At 45.7% G+C, this 19,639-nt stretch overlaps 1 protein-coding gene across 2 annotated transcripts in view; it reads right to left on the bottom strand.

Moving 5' to 3' along the window:
- RPTOR (regulatory associated protein of MTOR complex 1) overlaps positions 1-19,639 on the bottom strand; it is a 339,786-nt gene that overhangs the window by 267,005 nt on the left and 53,142 nt on the right. The window lies entirely within an intron of this gene.

Consider the following 19,639-nt stretch of genomic DNA (forward strand, 5'->3'; position numbering starts at 1 on the left):
CGCAACTAAAGATCCCTCATGCCGCAATGAAGATCCAGCATGCCGCAACTAAAGATCTCACATGCCGTAACAATGATCCCATGGGGGAACAAAATAGGTTGACTATAGAGATCATAACTGCTTTAAACAAACTAAAGAAATCCCTTCTCAAAGGAATCCTATACTAAATCTTTTTGTGATTCCTTCATGAAACAGATGGTCTTCCCTTGGTGCCACCTTTGCAAACCTGGGCGTCTGTGATATGGGGTTCTACACGCCCCGCCTGGTCTGAGGAGCCAGTCTACTTGCACTAATGAGCTGAGTGAGGGACCAAAAATGACTTCCTTGCCATTTCCTGTAACACCTTTTGAAATGAAATTTAAGTGCGTATACACACAGAGATAAAATTAACTATTCAGTCTCCTTACTTAAAAAGTGAAAATAAAAATACTTAATTGTCACAGAGGGATAATATGAAGATGTGCATACTGACAAATTAACTCTAAATAATTCGACTATATAAGGTCTAAATATGGTAAACCATTCCATTGAAGCCAAAGGGTCTGACTTGAGGGCACAGGTTAAAGAACGCTCTGTGTCATGTGCTGGAACATTACAGCACCTTTAAAGCACATTTGCAGGTTGCACAACTCTGTTGGTAGAGGGTGAACTTTGTAGCACGTGCACTATATCTCAATAAAGCTGTTAGAAAAGACATCTTTTCAAAGAATGTTAAACGGCATGGGACATACCTAAACATAACCTGAGTGAAGAGAGGAGGTACACAACCAGATCCATAATTATTATCCCAAATATGCAAGTATACATACGCAGAGGACACAGAGTTAAAAAACAAGATGTCACAAGTAGTTTTGACCTCTGGGGAGTAGAAAATGTGGATGATTCCTTTTTTCCTCTTTCTACCTGGCCCTTCTGTGTGTGTATTTTCAAATTTTCTACCGTGAACATAAGTTATTTCTATAAGTGGAGGGAAAGGTTATAAAAATTATTTTATCACAATAGTCAAGGATTCTTTACATGTGTACATGTATGTATATATAAATTTAATTGTATCCTAAAAATAAAGAGAGTAGCTTGTTCGGTTAGCTGAAGTTTAGACACTAGTCTAACTTCCAAGGCAACGAGTGGGCCGGGACTGTGTGAGGAAATGCAATGTGGGTGATTCCCAGCGTGCCTGCGGAGACAGAACTCTGCTAACCAAACTGAATGTGGCCTCATAATCAACAATATACCTGGTCTTGGCAAAGCAAGTAAGTCAAAGGGCTCTAGTCTATTTCTTCTCCACTCCTTCCCAGGCCAGGACACAAGATAAGGCCCACTGCTAAAATTGCTTTCAACAAGATTCTCCAATTCAATAAATGGATTGATTTCAAGGCTGTTTAGAGATTTCTGTTATCCGATAAAACACTGAACAGCTGCTTTACCACTCCTAATGTAAATTAAAATTAGCAGCAGCAGCTTGGGAGTGAGTCATTCATTCAGGACTAATTTTTCTTCCACTCTTCATTATCCAGCATATGTTACCCATGGTACAGACTTCATAAAAACAATCTCAAGGCAAACCAAAGTACACAGAGCTCCCAGGCTGGCTGAAAAAATACACCCGAGGTGGTTGGAACGCCTTGATAACAGGCATTTCACCATTAAGTCTGAGGATGCTACGTGTGGCTGTTATCTTCTGCTACCATCCACCTTCTTGGTTGGGACAACATATGTTATGAAGCTGTTCTCAAAGGTCTCACAGCTCCAAGTGGAGGGTAGTGTGGATTCTGCTAACAGAGGCCTTGAAGAGCATCACAGCCAGGAGCTGGAGTGTGGGCCCCACTAAGTTGTCCAGGCAGAAGCGTGGCTAAACAGATGTTTTTCAGGAAGACTAACTCATGACAACAGCTAACATTTACTTGGGAAGGAAGAGGCTGGAGGAAGGGAAATTAGCCCGGAAGCTGTTATAGTGAAACAAGAAGACCTGCACTGGGTGCGGGGAGAGTGGGAAAGAAAGAAAACTCTATTTCAAAGAGAACAGGGGATAGCATGTGCTGCTAAGTGGGTGTCGGAGATGAAAAGCATGAGGAAATCAAAGGTCCTGCATGGCTGAAACTCGGTAATAAGCCATCCATTAAAAGCCCCCACGGGGAACTGTGGTAGACATCTGCCATCTGACTCCCCATAACCTTTTTTACGCCTTCCATCACCTTGATAACTTCCTATGCTGTGGGTCCCACCTTCCCAAAGTAGAAAATAAGAACAATTGTGTCTTAGACTCTCTTGCAGCTAAGGGGCCATCATGTGGCCTGGGCTCCTCCAGTCAGATACACCTGCCCGAGAATCAGGATCCGAATCCAGCAATGCCAGGCCCCTGCTCCACAGGGAGCTGTGTGGCTGAGGCACCTGACTCTGGAGGGTGGCAGCCGCATAGCTGCTAAGCTCATCCCAATGTCCCAGTGGTTCAGCAGCTACCGAGGCCCCCTTGGGATCTTCATAACCTCAGGGTCTGGCCCTGGGTCCTCCCAGAGATCTTCAACACATTCCTTTGCTGCTTAACCTCCCAGCGTGGATTCCAACGCCTATAACTAAGAATCCTTAAGGCTCTTTAGGGGAGAAAACATTCAGAGGCCAAATCACTGGATTTAACTACGTGGGCATCTTGTACTAATTGCCAACTCAACCGTCGTCAAACCAGGGAACTGAAGACTCACAAAGATTTTGCCAAGATGCTGTTATCCCAACAAGCGGCACTTTTGCCTCCAGTCTCACACAGACTAGCTGACCATATCTAAAGGAGGGACGAGGAAAACAAAAGGTCATAGCTGAATCATCACTGAACCATCACCATCAAGAATCTTCCTGAGCCCTGAACATACTCAGTCTGAAGGCAGGAAAAGTAGCATCTTGACCTCACAGTGATTTAGATCTAAAACTGGTTCTGGCAACTCCTTTTCCTTTGATTATAAAAATGTAGCCCACTAAGTTCTCGGCACAGCACTCCCTTGCCTGCCCCCTTGTATCTCTCACAAGCATCCTATACTAATAAACTCTTCCCTTACCTGTCACCCTGCCTCTCGCTGAATTCTTTCTGTACCAAGACAGAAGAACCTATGCTCTACTGAGCCCACAAACATGTTCTATGGTTTCAGGACCACGGCCGGGGGAGTGCGCAGCAAAGGCTGCATACCTGCCAGGAGGTGAGCTTCATCTACAGGAATGGGGCCCACAGAGGGTCCCTGGCTCTGGAGAACTATGGTGATGTTTATGTACTGTGAAATTTGAATTGCTTTTTGGTCTTTTTATAAATACATGCACATACTACTATATACTGGAAACAACGATTGGCTGTAAGTGGAGAACACAGAGGTTTTTGCTGTACCCTTCTTTCAACTCTTCTACTTGTATGAAAGTTTTTCAGAATAAAGGCTTGGAGGCAACCTACATTGAAAAAACTAAAACTGATCACAACAAGAATCCAAGCAAAAATATACTCTATTGCTTGAAACTAGTTTCCAGGTAATAGAAAGCATTTTTGTTTCCATGAAAGGACAGTTCTGGAAACCATTCTCCTCAGCAGACTGCACACAGAGCTGTCCCACTCTAAAACTCAACAGAAAAGGCAGGGGTGCCACAACATCCAAACATCAGACACACTTTCTGCCATTCAGCTTAAATGATGGGTTGCATGACGGTACCCAGAGTACACACGCCAAGCCTGGAAGTCAGAGAACTCTCTGGGTTTTCATTCATTCATTCATTCAGGCCGCGCCAGGTCTTTGTTGCAGCACGCAGGATCTTTGTTGTGGCACGCGGGATCTTTGTTGCGGCATGCGGACTTCTTAGTTGCAGCATGTGGACTCTCAGCTGCAGCATGCGGGATCTAGTTCCCCGACAAGGGATCAAACTCGGGCCCCCTGCATTGGGAGCTCGGAGTCTTACCCACTGGACCACCTGGGAAGTCCCCAGGAGTGAATTCTAACACATCAGGGATGGCAGCACTTCCTGTGGCCTTCTCTTCATCAGTACGTGCGGCAGAAGCTTTATCAGTAACACTGGACGCTCCCTCAGCTTCTGTCACGTGGGTCAAAGGACCACTCAGGAAGCTCTACCTCACATCCCTGCCCTCCCAGAGACAGAGCTGCACAAGAACCACAAAGGGGCACAGCATGAGACCACCACCTCCTGCCCTTCCCCAGGCAAAGGTCCCACATGTGGCACCTCCACACCAAACCAGCTCCCTCCCTGCACCATCGCCACCAGCAGGACACCTCATCATTCTGTAACTACTGTGAAGTAAATTAAGTCCACTGACTAACAACAACAACCAAACACTTGCTCACTTTAATAAGCTAAGGTAACTGACAACAATGGGAACATTCCACGTTACATGAACAAAATTCAGAAATGCTTTCCATCTACATCATCATCGTGTTGTACAATCGAGCTTCTGCTGCACGTACCAGGACTAGGAAATGTTTCACATTTTGCTTAGCTGACTGTATAATGAAAGTAGTAAAACTGAACAAACACATGGAAGAGGAGGGCGGGGGAGGAGGACGAGGCGGGAGGCTAATTCCTCCTCAAAAGCCTCTCCTCCTGTGGCTTAGTGCCCTCCCATCCGCTGACCTCTCCTTGTCATCATCCCCTGCTTCCCGCCACCCCAAACCTTCTCCACCCATGTCGCCTCCTATGTGAGTGAAAGGCACGGACAATTACCCAGCTCTAAATCTGGACACTTCACCCCAATCTAATGTTCCCAAATTGATGTCCACGCTGCCCGTCTCCATACCCTGACTTCAAGCCTCAACCTGTCTCTCCTCCATGACTCCAACTGCTCCCCTCCAATCCAACCTCCTTTAATACATCTCCATTTTAACACCATGGGTGCCTTCTACACTGACAGCCTAACCGTGCCATCCCATCAGCCGGAGAGCACAGCAGTGCAAGGCCCCACAGGATCGCTCCTTTACATTCATACACATGGCCAACAACTCCCCAAACGTGCAACATTCTCTCATTCTTTGCCTTTTTTCTGGTCACCCTGTGCTTCACTGCGCACACACATGCACATGCACACGTGCGCGCGCACACACACACACACACATGCTGCATGCGGATTTAGGGGAAATGTCCACCTCTACACCTAACTACACTTAACATCTATTAAAAAAAAAAAAAGAAAGAAAAGAAAAACTGAGAAAAAGGACAAATATCAAAAACTAGGAAAAAGAACAAAAAATACAAACAAGCACTTTCCAAAAGAAAAAACTCAAAAGGCCAACACACATACCAAAAACTGCAAGCTCACTATTTCTCAGAGAAATAGAGACGAGATGCCATTTCACATCATAGTATTGGAAAAAACTTTCAAGTCTGACAGTACCTATACTAGCAAGGTTGTGGGTGAACAGGAGCTCCGGACACTCCTGGACACGGGAGCTTGAACACACTATTCCCTGGAGAGGATTCTGGCAACACGATGGAGTGGAAGAGTGTGCGTGTCCTACAGCTCTGTTCCATTCTAGGTAAATACCCTAGAGAAACGCTCACACGTGCAAATGTAGGCACGATAAAGACATTCACTGGGTGCTGTCTTGAGAAGTGAGAAAATTAGAAACAACCTAAATGTCCAACAATGGGGACTGGATGCATTACATGTATGTTCGTTTATAGAGCTCTTCTCCACAGGGGATGAATGAAAGTCTTCTACTGAGATATCAATGAGGCCATAAATATTTCTCTGATTTTTCAAATGAATGCAAAGATTGGAGAAGAGTTTATAAAAGCTATGAAAGTGAAGGGCAGCACAAAGACTCCTCTGACTCTTGGAGACCGAGTATCCCGCCCAAGAAATCACCATGGCAATATGGCCATCAGGGACAGACGGCACATGGGAAAATCTGCATCAAGCACATTAGGAAAGCTTTCTACTTTTCCGGGAAGAACCCCATTCACCGTTGCTGAGATGACAGTAACTAGAAACAGAAACTGTAGTGCATGCAATTAACCTCTACGACCATAGCAGCAAATTCCAGCAATTACAGGCACTTGACCATGATTACAAGTCATGCGCCAAGTGTAGTGGTCCCATCAAAACCGCACGAAGCAGCACCTGTAAAACGAGGGCACTCAATACACACTGACTCAGAAAAGAAATGTTGTCAGCGGTTGTGGCTGGACCCTGGCACTTCACCAAAGGGGAGGAGCACCTCCAGACCATGTTGCACTCAAAGTGGTCACGGTGGCTGTGAGCCTGGCCCACCTATGTTAGGTAGATTAGGTGTAGCAAATGCATTTTGTTTTTTGTTTTTTTTTGCGGTACGTGGGCCTCTCACTGTTGTGGCCTCTCCCGTTGAGGAGCACAGGCTCCGGACGTGCAGGCCCAGCAGCCATGGCTCACGGGCCCAGCCGCTCCGCGGCATGTGGGATCCTCCCGGACCGGGGCACGAACCCATGTCCCCCGCATCGGCAGGCGGAGTCCCAACCACTGCGCCACCAGGGAAGCCCGCAAATGCGTTTTGACTTACAATATTTTCAACTTATGATGGGTTTATGGGACTTAGCTCCACTGTAAGTCAAGGAAGATCTGTAATGGGTCATTTTCCTTGTTAGAAAATGAATCTTTAAACTGAGCAGCTCCCTCTAGAAATCTAGAGTTGCGTTTCAATCAGAGAATGGCCCTACTGTTTGCTAAGAGATATTATTCAGAGGTAGATCTGCAATTTGACCCTCCTCCCACCACAAAAGACCTTTAGACCTTGAAAATGAATGGGTGGGTAGATATGTAGGTAGATAAATAGGTAGGTAAACAAATAGATAATAAATGAATAAATGGGTGGGTAGGTAGGATGGATGGATGGATGGATGGATGGATGGATGGATGGATGGATGGATGGATACACAGATCAAAACAGAAGCCTGAAACCTGCCTTAGGCATATAATTTCCCACAGTGTCATCACTAAAACAAAATCATGCAAATATAAGCAGAACAGGACTAGTCCCAAAATCCAAAATTAATCAACTACTTCGACTAAATAAAGATAGGGGGAGGGCTTCCCTGGTGGCGCAGTGGTCGAGAGTCCGCCTGCTGATGCGGGGGACACGGGTTTGTGCCCCGGTCCGGGAAGATCCCGCATGCCACGGAGCGGCTGGGCCCGTGAGCCATGGCTGCTGAGCCTGCGCGTCCGGAGCCTGTGCTCCGCAACGGGAGAGGCCACAACAGTGAGAGGCCCGCGTGCCGCAAAAAAAAAAAAAAAAAAAAAAAAAGATAGGGGGAGAAAACCATCACTCACTATGAAACTTGTTACATAATTGCATGTATTTTTAAAAATCATGTGAACATTTTTTAGTGGCTAAGGAAACCACCTCCTTAAAAACTCTGCTGGTAAGAGACACCATAGAAAATAATGGCACCATGCCTGACATACCTTGAGCTTCACACAACTACTGGCATTTCACAAACTTAGATAGTAGAGGACAGTCAGATCCAGAGTTATACCAGTTCCCAAAGAGCAAATCCACTTTTTTTCTGATTTAGCCACAGCTTGTTCTGGAGCTAGTTCACCCCATGGACCCAGGGCCTGAGACAGACCCTGATCATGAACAACTGAACAGATGGGTTTGTGCGGGCCTACTGTGTGACAACTGCTCTGCTGGATACTTTATGTACATAACTTCATTTTCAAACATAAGTAAATATTATCACTTCTGTTTTACACTACAGAACCCATAGTTCGGGAAGAGAAATGCCCGTGTGACCCCAACTGGATTCAAATCTCCTTCTATCTATCTACTTATCTATCTACTTTGCATCCAGCATTTCCCTGCCCATGTTCTCCAGCCCCAAGCAATATATTTTCACTGACTCCTAAAGCTTGGAAAGGGTTTACATATCATCTGCTCTGCCATCATAACATTTTTTTAAACTCCAAAAAAATGAAACCTGAGAGATTACATAACTTTCATCTCAAAACAATTACTTAGTAGTAAGAGTGAGACAAAATCCCAAGCTGTCAGTGACTTCACTCCAAAATACAGAGTTAAAAGTATTCAGTCTCAGGGCTTCCCTGGTGGCACAGTGGTTGAGAGTCCGCCTGCCGATGCAGGGGACGCGGGTTCGTGCCCCGGTCCGGGAGGATCCCACATGCCACGGAGCAGCTGGGCCCGTGAGCCATGGCCACTGAGCCTGCGCGTGCAGAGCCTGTGCTCCGCAACGGGAGAGGCCACAGCAGTGAGAGGCCCGCGTACAGGAAAAAAAAAAAAAAAAAAAAAGGATTCAGTCTCAGGCTTCCCTGGTGGCGCAGTGGTTGAGAGTCTGCCTGCCAATGCAGGGGACAAGGGGTTCGTGCCCCGGTCCGGGAAGATCCCACATGCCGCAGAGCGGCTGGGCCCGTGAGCCATGGCTGCTGAGCCTGCACGTCCAGAGCCTGTGCTCCGCAACGGGAGAGGTCACAACAGTGAGAGGCCCGCGTACCACAAAAAAAAAAGTATTCAGTCTCTCTTTCCTCTTTGCCTGGCTGAAAACTTCACCTTGAGATTTACCAAAACTTGCCCTTAAACCCCCAGCCCCAGGGTCAACTGAGAGTGATGGTGAACTGAGGACTGCACCTCAAGACCTGGATTGTATTAACCCTTCTTTCGCCATATTTTACTCAAATCCACAAGAAAAAAGCCATGTTTCTCTTAGACCCCCAAGCAAGAGTGGACCTCCACTCCAGGAAGAGACTGTGAAGGGCAGCTGGAGAGGGACAGAGGAGGCTGTGGGAACTCTCCATGGCTGCATGCAGGTGTGTCCTGTGCACAGAGTACACAGCCAGTGTGCAGATTTCACCTCTGGGCCAAGAGGGCCAGTACCATCAGCAGCCCCGCTCTTGCAGTGACTCTGCTTCCCTTCCCTCAAAAGACTAGCTCATTCCTTCGTTCAATGATATTCTCTAAATTTGCAAAGATGGAGGAATTTATTTTACACACTTTTGTAATGCAAATATACTGTATAGGTACTCAATATTTAGTTACAATTCAACACTTCTCACAAAAGCGACTCTGCCTGTAGAGAATGGACTTGAGGACACGGGGAGGGGGAAGGCTAAGCTGAGAAGAAGTGAGAGAGTGGCACTGACATATATACACTACCAAATGAAAAATAGATAGCTAGTGGGAAGCAGCTGCATAGCAGAGGGAGATCAGCTCAGAGCTTTGTGACTACCTAGAGGGGTGGGATAAGGAGGGTGGGGGGGAGATGCAAGAAGGAGGGGATATGGGGATATATGAATGCATATAGCTGATTCATTTTGTTATACAGCAGAAACCAACACACCATTGTAAAGCAATTATACAATAAAGATGTTAAAAAAAAAAAAGTAAAAGTGAAACAAACAAAAAGGGACTGTCATCATTTAGTACCTGCATAGAACAGAAGCTCAGGAAAGTTCAGTTTCTATCCAATACTTAACACGAAATTCTAAAAAACTAAGTCTTTTCTTCTTCCAACATTATCTATCTATCTTCCAACACTCCCCTTTTGTGACTACAACTATATCATATTTCAGTATTTGGCTGAAACTGGCTTCCCGCCGAATACCTGTTTTCCTTATGGGAGTCTGGAATTTCAGTACCTGCCACTCAGAGGCTGCCTACATGACCAGCCCCAGATAGGAACCTTCAGTGCTGAGTCTTTACCGAATTTCCCTGGCCATCAACATTCCACATGTCTTGTCCTAACTCATTCCTGGGGGAGTGAGGCATGTTCTGTGTGACACCTCTGGGAGAGGGCCCTTGGAAGCTTCTGCCTGGTTTTCCCCAGACTTCGCCCCATGCACCTTTTCCCTTTACTGGCTTTGCTCTGTCTCCTGCCAGTGTAATGGTCGTAGCCATGACTACTACATGCTGAGTCTTGGGAGTCCTAGTGAATCATTGGGGGCGGGGGGGGGCGCGGTGGAGCAAGGGGGTGTCTTGGGGACCTTTAATGCAGACCATATGTGTACAATCAAACAATTATCAACTTTTCTCTCCATCCTTCCCTCAACCCTTCAAAGGATATGCCAACTCCTACAAATAGCACTGAATGGGTCAGGAATGTATCTTCCTCACTAGGCTCCCAGATTTAATGCTCATCAGTACCTGATTACAAATTAGACCTTTAACCAACCAGTCTTAAGCTCTCAGAAAAGTAACCATTTATGCCAAGTTCTCCTCATCCTGACATTTCATTGCTTTAACAGCTTCTTGATAGGTTTCTCTTGGCATGAAACAGAATAAATTAGACTTAAATCATTTTCAATTTGCTTAACAAAGTCCACAGGATAAATTGCCTGGATAAAAGTGAAATTATTCCAGTTGACTGAGATATTTTTCACAACAAAAATAAATGGCATAGTGAGTTAGGCAGATTGCAAATCCAACCACCATAACAGTTCCTACTTCTCACCGTGCATCAAGAAAAATACTCCAAAACATGGGCCTCCCTGGTGGCGCAGTGGTTGAGAGTCCGCCTGCCGATGCAGGGGATACGGGTTCGTGCCCCGGTCTGGGAGGATCCCATATGCCGCGGAGCGGCTGGGCCCGTGAGCCATGGCCGCTGGGCCTGCGCGTCCGGAGCCTGTGCTCCGCAGCGGGGGAGGCCACAACAGTGAGAGGCCCGCATACCGCAAAAAAAAAAAAAAAAGAAAAAAAAGAAAAATACTCCAAAACATATAAACATGGAAAAGTACAAGGCACAAAGCATCCCATCTGTGATGACCATCAAATGGAAGGACCTAAGAAAACTCAGTGTTCTTTGGCAGCAAAACTATGGAATCATATGCCATAGAAAGTTTGAAGAAAACTGGAATGTGTGAGATTAAAACTTCGTGAATCTCTGCGGGGCCTCACACCACCTCTAATACATGAGTGCTTGCTGCAACGCGGAGAGAGTAGGTTCCACGTCCTGTGGGTGCACAACAAACTACCCACTTAGTGGCGCTTCTACAGGTCAGAGATTCACAAAGGGACGAAGGGGACAGCTCATCTCTGCTCCTCAATGTATGGGGCCTCGGCTGGCAAGACACAAAGGCTGGTGATGATTCACACTGGAACCACCTGGAAGCTTCTCTCACACATCTGGCAGTTGATGGTGGTGTGGGCTGGGATGACAGGAATACCAGTGAGTAGCTTCCCAATGTGGTCTCCCAAGTGGGGCTGGTCTGGGCTTCCATGGTGGCTGGGTTCCAAGCATGGGCATCCCCACGAGAACCAGGCAGAAGCTGTGTTGTCTTTAGCCCCCAAGGCACAGAGCATCATTTATATCATGATCACAGATGGCCCAGGCCCCAGAGGAAGGAAAAAGGATGTGGCCTCTCAGTGAAAGGAGTGTCACCACCACACTGCAGTGGCACCATGTGGGATGGGAGATGCTGTGTGGTCCTCTTTGGAAAATACAATCCACCAGCCCAGTCTACCCTCTGGCCACAGTTCACATCCATCCACATGCAAAATGCACTTGGCACCTCCCCAAGGCTCCAAGGTCCACGAGGTTACCACCTCAGCTTGAAGACCAGGATCTCATCATCTAAACCACGTCAGGGGAGCATGAGGCTCGTCACGTGTTCCCTCGGATCTAAAGGCCTATGAACTAGAGACATACACATGGCCCGCACACATGGAGGGGCCGGCACAGGACAGCAGGGGCACACACACCCAGCGCCATGATTAGGGCTCTGGTCTGCTGCCTGGTGCTTGTGCTCTGGGGCTCGTGGTTCCAGCCTCTCAGATGTACTTCATTTCCCATAAAAAGTAGCCCATGTTTGCAGCTGGGAAGTTTTCTCAGCCTGCTTCCTGCCAGTACAAGTTTGGAGGTCCAAAGGCCTTTTTTCATTTTGTTCTGTTTCAGTTCAAGCAGATACATTATCTCTTACAATCTTTGTGGGCTTTTTGTGTAACAATTTATAATCCACTTTATCAGACAAAGCCACACCCATGAAGAGAGAAGCCCTTTGTCCCCGCCTCCCTTTCCAGGCTGAGGGTCAGCATCCTTCTAATTCTCAGAGGCCAGCCGCTGAGGGAAGGACCACAGCCCAGATCCAAGGCCTCAGCAAAGGCTCCCACAGACCAGCCTAGATCTGCGAACTGCCTGAAGCCATTCCTTCATTTGAGGACCCTCTGCCTGGAGGAGAGGCTGGAAATGAGAAAGTTTTATTTTTGAACCCAGCAAGTCCTGTCTCTTTATACTGAAACACTGTTCTTTAGCTCACCTGCCTCCTCTCCAGTTCTATCACAGGCACCAAGTGGAAGCCAGGTGGCTCTTTGAATATTCTGCCTGGAAATCTCCTGAACTAAATTACTGAGTTCATTAAATACATTTTGTGTGTTCTGCTCTGTATCACAGCAACAGCAACCCCAAATGTGCCACCACCACGTAACGAGGAGCTCCTTTCCTCCAGTTCACAATAAAACGTCCCTCCTTTCCTTTCAGGGATGTGGCCCAAATCCAGCCAGGCCCACAGGCTTACTTACTGTCCATCCAGGCAGAGGAGGGGGACAGACACCACATGCCCACCCCATCCCCAGCCCTAAAGCTTCTGCGAGGCCCTTAGACTTTTGCCCGCCACCTGGACCCTAAGCCAATGCCAAAGGCTTTAGGATTTTATCATGGCAACACCTGTTTCCAGCTTCCAAAATGTGCTCACATCATCTACTGCTGTTTAACAAACCTCCTTACTCCGAGTGTAAAACCACCACTGTGCTCACAGCCTCCACAGGTCGAGAGCTGGGAAGAGCCCTGCAGGGGGTGAGTGACAGCTGGGGAGGAGCGGGCCTCTGCACGCCTCTCACGTGGCCACAGGTGTCCTCACAGCAAGGGGGCGGCTCCAGAAACAAGGACCCCAGCAGATCAGAGGAAAGCCTCGCATGACCCAGCCTCTAGGTCACAGGGCCCATGGTCACAAGTGGCCCCGATTCAAGGGGAGGGAACAGAGAAGCCTCCTCCATGGAAGAAACAGCAAAGTCACAGTGACTGTATGGGGAAAAATACAATCTGCCTTCATTTTCTGTTGTCTCTTTGTTCACCTCCAAGTCCTACACTGTAGTAAGAAATCTCATTACAAGCACACCTGTGTACACAGGATTCCATTTTTCATTAATTCCTCAGTGAAGACAGCTTCTAAACAGAGTTTAAGGTTGGTTCGTGACAAAAGCCTTGGCCTCTGCCCCTGTTGCTGGGCGCCTCAGCTTCAATGCCTCCGCTCAACCACAAACTGCCTCACAAGTTTCTGCTTCGCTGTTGTGGGTGCCTTAGTCCCACACTTGGATCCAACAGTATAAGCTACATCTTCACCTTCTGGCAAACTCCCTCCAGTGTCAAACCAAACACCATGCCAAACAGAAGTGTGCATGGGATAGATACCCACTGGACAAACCGACCGTTACACACCGCAGACATCTGAACTGTTATCACGCTACCTGAGTGCCTCTCAAGCGCAGCCAGGCGCACGGAAATCCCCAGGCCAAAAACAAGAATCTTCATCCTCTTGTAAGAGCAAATTATGCTGCATTTTGAGAACATGTGATAAACCTGTGACATGACAACCAGGTCCCTTGCTGAACTCTACCTCTCCCAATTCTACCTCAGCAAGAGTCCATTTAAACAAGAGGAAAACATCATCAAAATTAAAATGCATGGGGCTTTTCTCCAAAATGCTTTCTACACTGGAGTTCTTGAATACCAGCACCATCATCCATGATGAAAGAATAAAATTTAAAAGGTACACAATCTAAGAAATAAGTCAAATAAAATACAAACCTGGGTATCCTTCTCCTCATCACAGAGAAGCACCACAAATGGTCCCATAACTAGCTGTAAACCCGAGGTATCACATGCCCTCTGGAAGACCACAAATGTACTAGCCCATAAGAGGACCCATAGCTGTTAAGGCAAACATTTAAAAGTTGGAGCCTATCAGTGCCTGCCAACCCTTGAAGAGAGGAAAAAGGGAAATTCAAGAAAAAAATTTTATAGTAGATGTAGCCAAAAAGATAAACATACTTCTTTCTGACATTTTTTTACCATATGCAAAGTAATGATAGGTCAATCCTCTATTATTAATTCCAATATTCCAATCCCAACTTGAAAGATGTGAGAATGAGGACATGGCAGGGATAAGCAGATTTCCTTAAAATAAAATGTAAACATGAATGATACGGATGTAAACAAAACTACTGCCCCACAAAAATTGCTTCTGGAGGACCCTGGCTTCGAATGTGCGTTTAATCACAACCCGAGTCCACATTAATAAACCCTTCCAACCTAAGACAGCATGAACTAACATTGAAACTAATCTGCCTTAGTTTTAAATGGCAATACAATGAAAATGATAACAACCATAAATGTTATCAAGACAAACTTATATCAGTCCAAAAAATAAGTAAGTATTATATTTTAGTAAACTTCCTGGAAACTCCCCAAAACACTGCAACCCAAAACAGCACGGCAGCTGGTTGATGGCCAGAAACCTTACAAGAAAAATCCAAATAGCTTGGCAATATTACTGAAAAGATCAAAACCAAAACCACATCCCACATACCTTATAAACAGAGGGGATGCACAGACTCATAAAAATGTTTCTAGGACCTCCCTGGTGGCACAGTGGTTAAGAATCCGCCTGCCAATGCAGGGGACATGGGTTCGAGCCCTGGTCAAGAAAAATCCCACGTGCCACGGAGCAACTAAGCCCATGTGCCACAACTGCTGAGCCTGCTCTCTAGAGCCCAAGAGCCATAACTACTGAGCCCATGTGCCACAACTACTGAAGCCCGTGCATCTAGAGCCTGTGCTCCATAACAAGAGAAGCCACCTCAATGAGAAGCCTACACACCGCAACGAAGAGTAGCCCCTGCTTGCCGCAACTAGAGAAAGCCTGCGCGCAGCAACAAAGACCCAACACAGGCAGAAATAAATACATTAATTAATTAATTAACAAACAAACAAACAAAAAAACCCGCTTCTGCCAAGACGGTGCTGCCTACCTCAGCCGGTAACCAAATACCCTGCGCATGATCACGACCATCTAACACACTGCAAGTCCTCTCCATGGAGAATCACAGGTTTTACTGCAAGTTTCCAGGCTTCCATTTGTTGTGCTTTTGCTTTTGTTCTATCTAATAAAACTAGATGTTTAAGAAGTAAGTTGGGGGCTGGTATAAGGCTTGATTTCTTTTTATACAATCAGAAAATCCATCTGAATCTTGCTGTTACGCTGCAGTAGAAACCCCAAAACAACCCACTTAATAAGTCTTAAAAAGTTTTAAAATTCTATCATCCTTCCCCTAATCTGAGCAACTTTTAGGCACAACAACTTCAAAGGCAGAAAAGCCAAGCCCAAATTCTACCATATCTTATTAAAATATATATATAAACAGGAGAATGAAGAATCATGATATTGACCCTTTTGCCAATTCCAATCAAATAATTTTGAAAAAAAAAAGTCGATGTGCTCTCAAAGGTAGAAGATTTAGGGACTTCCCTGGTGGTCCAGCAGTTAAGACTCTGCGCTCCCAACACAGGGGGCCCGGGTTCAATCCCTGGTGAGGGAACTAGATCCTGCATGCCGCAACTAAAGATCCCACATGCTGCAACTAAAGATCCCACATGCTGCAACTAGAGATTCCACATGCTGCAACTAAAGATACTGCACACCACAACGAAGATCCTGTGTGCCACAACTAAGACCTGGCGCAGCCAAATAAATAAATAAATGTATTTTAAAAAGTAGAAGATTTAGGTAGTGTTGACTGCCTCTCTATAACACCTGGGTGCCTCTCACACACAAATAACTAGTCAATCCATCAATTAATCCAAGTGAAAAACAAAGTGAACAGAAAGGATTACCACTGAATTCATGTGTTAGTCATGTATTTTCTCTTTCTTTGACCCTCAGGTGCACACAACAGAGCAGGCATTTACTGAGCTCCTGATGAAGGTCTCATAACCCCCCAGCTCTAATTTCTGAAATATACATAAACTAAAACAAAAAAGGGATAGTTGTCACCAGAACAGATGTTGCAGGGTTTTATCTCTAAGCACTTCATGGGAAGAAATCCCACTCACCAAATGGCAGTTACCACGAACCAAGTACAGCCACTGTTGATTAACGTCCACCACACTTGAGAAATAAAGGAAGAGAAGAGCCACACTGTGATGGATATTTTTAATTAAAATGTTCAGTTTTCAGTAATGCCTAGTTCTCTCTGCTATTTTTTTTTTCGTGGCTGCGTTGGGTCTTCGTTGCTGCACACGGGCTTTCTCTAGCTGCGGCGAGTGGGGGCTACTTTTCATTGCGGTGCACGGGCTTCTCATTGCGGTGGCTTCTCCTGTTGGGGAGCACGGGCTCTAGGCGCACGGGCTTCAGTAGTTGTGGCACGAAGGCTCAGCAGCTGTGGCTCGCGGGCTCTAGAGCACTGGCTCAGCAGTTGTGGCACAGGGGCTTAGTTGCTCCACAGCATGTGGGGATCTTCCCGGACCAGGGATTGAACCCGTGTCCCCTGCATTGGCAAGTGGATTCTTAACCACTGCGCCACCAGGGAAGTCCTCTCTGCTGATTTTTAATGGCTTTATTCTTGAGCTGTGCTCGAGCCTTCAGACAAGCTCTTCCACACACAGGCAGGGCACACAGCTCCTGATTTAGGTGGCAGAAAGGAAATACTGCAAGTGTTCTTCCCATGCTGGCGTCACATGCTGAAGGGCATGGTTTTGCCCAAATGCAAGCACTTCACGTAAAGCATTATATGGCAAGAACAGCAGCACAGAAAGGAGTCTGCCTTTGAAGGTCGGAAATGTTGGTGTCAGATTGAGAAGCCCAGGTTTACCTCCTACATTGAAAGAACTGAAAGATCATTACCATTTCTGTTTCTATAAACCAGCAGCACTCAACCTTTTTGGTCTCAGGACCCCTTTATACTCTTAAAAATTATGGCAGGTACCAAAGTCCTTTTTTGCCAATTGTAACTACCAATATTTATCATGTGATAAGTTAAAACTGAGGGGGTTTTCATTTTTATTAATTCATTTAAAATTAATTACAAGCCTATTATGTATTAATATAAATGACATATTTTATTAAAATACAAAACAAAACAAAAACAAAAAACCTCTATCTTCCCAAACAAAAAAACTTTAGTGAGAAGTGTGGCAACGTTTTTATTTTTGCAAATCACTTTGATGTCTGACTTAATAGATGGCAGCAGGATTCTCTATCTCCTTTTGTATTCAGTCAGTTGCAATATGTTCTTTTGAAGTATCAATATATAAAGAAAATCTAGCCTCACCCGGTAGGAAGCTGCATATCTATATGTAGTCTTTTCAAATAATTGTCAATATTTTTTGATACTACACCAAAACTCAACAAGTGGTAGTTTCTCAAAAGGTTATTTGCCACGTAGCCCCTGAAGCCACTTCAAGACCCTTTTCCAACTCTGTTACATTAAATTCCAGCATTCCATCTTGTGCTTTAAGTGGCTCTTTGACCCATACGTGATTTTGTGACACCATGCACTGGTCATCTAGAAAGACTGGGTCACCAAGGGATGTGGACCTTCCAAACGTTGACGCATTTCGTTCTCCAACATCAAACCACCACACTGAGTACCGTCACAATTGGTCTCATCAGAAAAGGCTTTAGGCATTGGGAAACCATCAAATTCACAGTGGCAGATACAAGTTTTCCAACTTTAATTTTCAATCAGAAGTTCAAATTTTATCATTGCCAATGCAACAGATACCATCAGTTGTTTCCCTTGAAGTGACAGCTCACTTTTCATCTTTGAGAAAATTCTTACAATTGTTCTTTCAAGGAAAAACAGTGTTGTATGGGAAAAAAAAAAAACAGTTCAGCTCATAACTCGACTGTATAAGTGCTCTTCCTTGAGACAACCATCAGATCTCAATATGCAGAAGTGCTTTAGGCATATTATAAATAAGTGGCCTAAAGGGTCAAGATTTAACAGTCTCTTCCTGCTTCATCTTAACTGAAAGTGGCTTTATTTTTTACTGCAAGTGTGAGACTCGGAAGAACACAATGTCCAGCCCAGGGTCGGGTGGCTCCCTGAGCCACACTCAGACAGCAGCTTCACCGGCCACTCCTGCATCATCAGGGCACATGTCAAGAGGGGGGAAAGCCAACAAAATCTCAGTAACTGACTTCACGGAACCCTGGAAGGGTCCCCCATGAGTCTGCAAACACAGACTCCCCCAGGAGTCTGCAAATACACTGTGAGAATTGTACTACTGAGTATGTAGGAATGTGAAAACATACTGCACTGAATTTTCTTTATTTATCACAAGAATTGCAGGAATACTTAAAGTAAATGTTCCTAGAGAGCTGTTAGCCCCAATAAATCTCCTGTTCTGTTAAGACACTAAATAATCATGGAGGAAAATGAAAAGTTACAAAGCTACAGCTTACTAAGAGCTACTGGGTCAGAGAGGACAATTAATGATCTGTCCAATAAAGGTTATTTTTATAAACAACTTGCTCAACTGTATGATACTGTCCTGTCACCTCTCCCACAATGCACATCCCAAACCTGCCCTCCTCTTGCCATCTTGCCACCTCCACCCCAGGGCGAGCCAGCAGCACCTCCTACCTGTAGACCAGAGCAGCCTGAGTCTCTCCTACCATCCCTGCCCCTACAATCCATTCTCCAGTCTCTTAAGTAGAAGTCAAATGACACCACTCCCCTGATAAAACCCAGCAATGGATCCCTAACACACGTAAAATAAAGTCAAACTCCTAACCAGGGTCCACACGCCCCAGCATGACAGTTCAGGCCAATCACTCCTTCTCCTCAGCAGCTACAGTGAATCCAGCCTTCTTTCTATTCTGAATCCAGCCTTCTTTCTATTCTGAATCCAGCCTTCTTTCTATTCTGAATCCAGCCTTCTTTCTATTCCTCGCCTGGGCCATACTCGCTCCAGCCTCAGGGCCTTTGAATGGGAAGTAGATGGACAGATCACAGCTTGGGGGGAGGGGTGGGACAGAGTAAAGCCACACTGGTGAGGGGAAGGCATAGCCATGAACACAAATAGAAGAAAAGAAGAAAAGCTGAGAATAAATGAATAAGCACTGATCACAAGAAGTTAGGGGGAAAGTAGATAAACCCAAAGATACTAAAAGGAAGGAAATAAAGATCAGAAATTGATAAAATAGAAAAATATACAGAAGAGAAGACTGATAAAGACACAAATTGGCTTTCTATAAAAGACTAACCTCCAGTGAGGTGTTTCCCAACCTTCTTTTCACCACTGCCCCGACATGGAGCCTTTTTAAACTTTTTTTTTCCTGATGGCCCTCCCTATGAAATTCTAATACTGAAGAAATGCTGCATATCTGTGTACTGGATGAACGTCTGTGCTTCATGCATGAAGAATAAGAATTTTTCTGTTGGGACTTCCCTAGTGGCACAGTGGTTAAGAATCCGCCCGCCAATGCAGGTGACACGGGTTCAATCCCTGGTCCAGGAAGATCCCACGTGCCGCAGAGCAACTAAGCCCGTGAGCCACAACTACTGAGCCTGCGCTCTAGAGCCCGCAAGCCACAACTACTGGAGCCCGCGCACCTAGAGCCCATGCTCTGCAACAAGAGAAGCCACTGAAATGAGAAGCCTGCACACCGCAGTGAAGAGTA

This window comes from Mesoplodon mirus, assembly GCF_964341445.2.
Source record: "Mesoplodon mirus genome assembly, chromosome: 18".
Lineage (NCBI taxonomy): Eukaryota > Metazoa > Chordata > Mammalia > Artiodactyla > Ziphiidae > Mesoplodon > Mesoplodon mirus.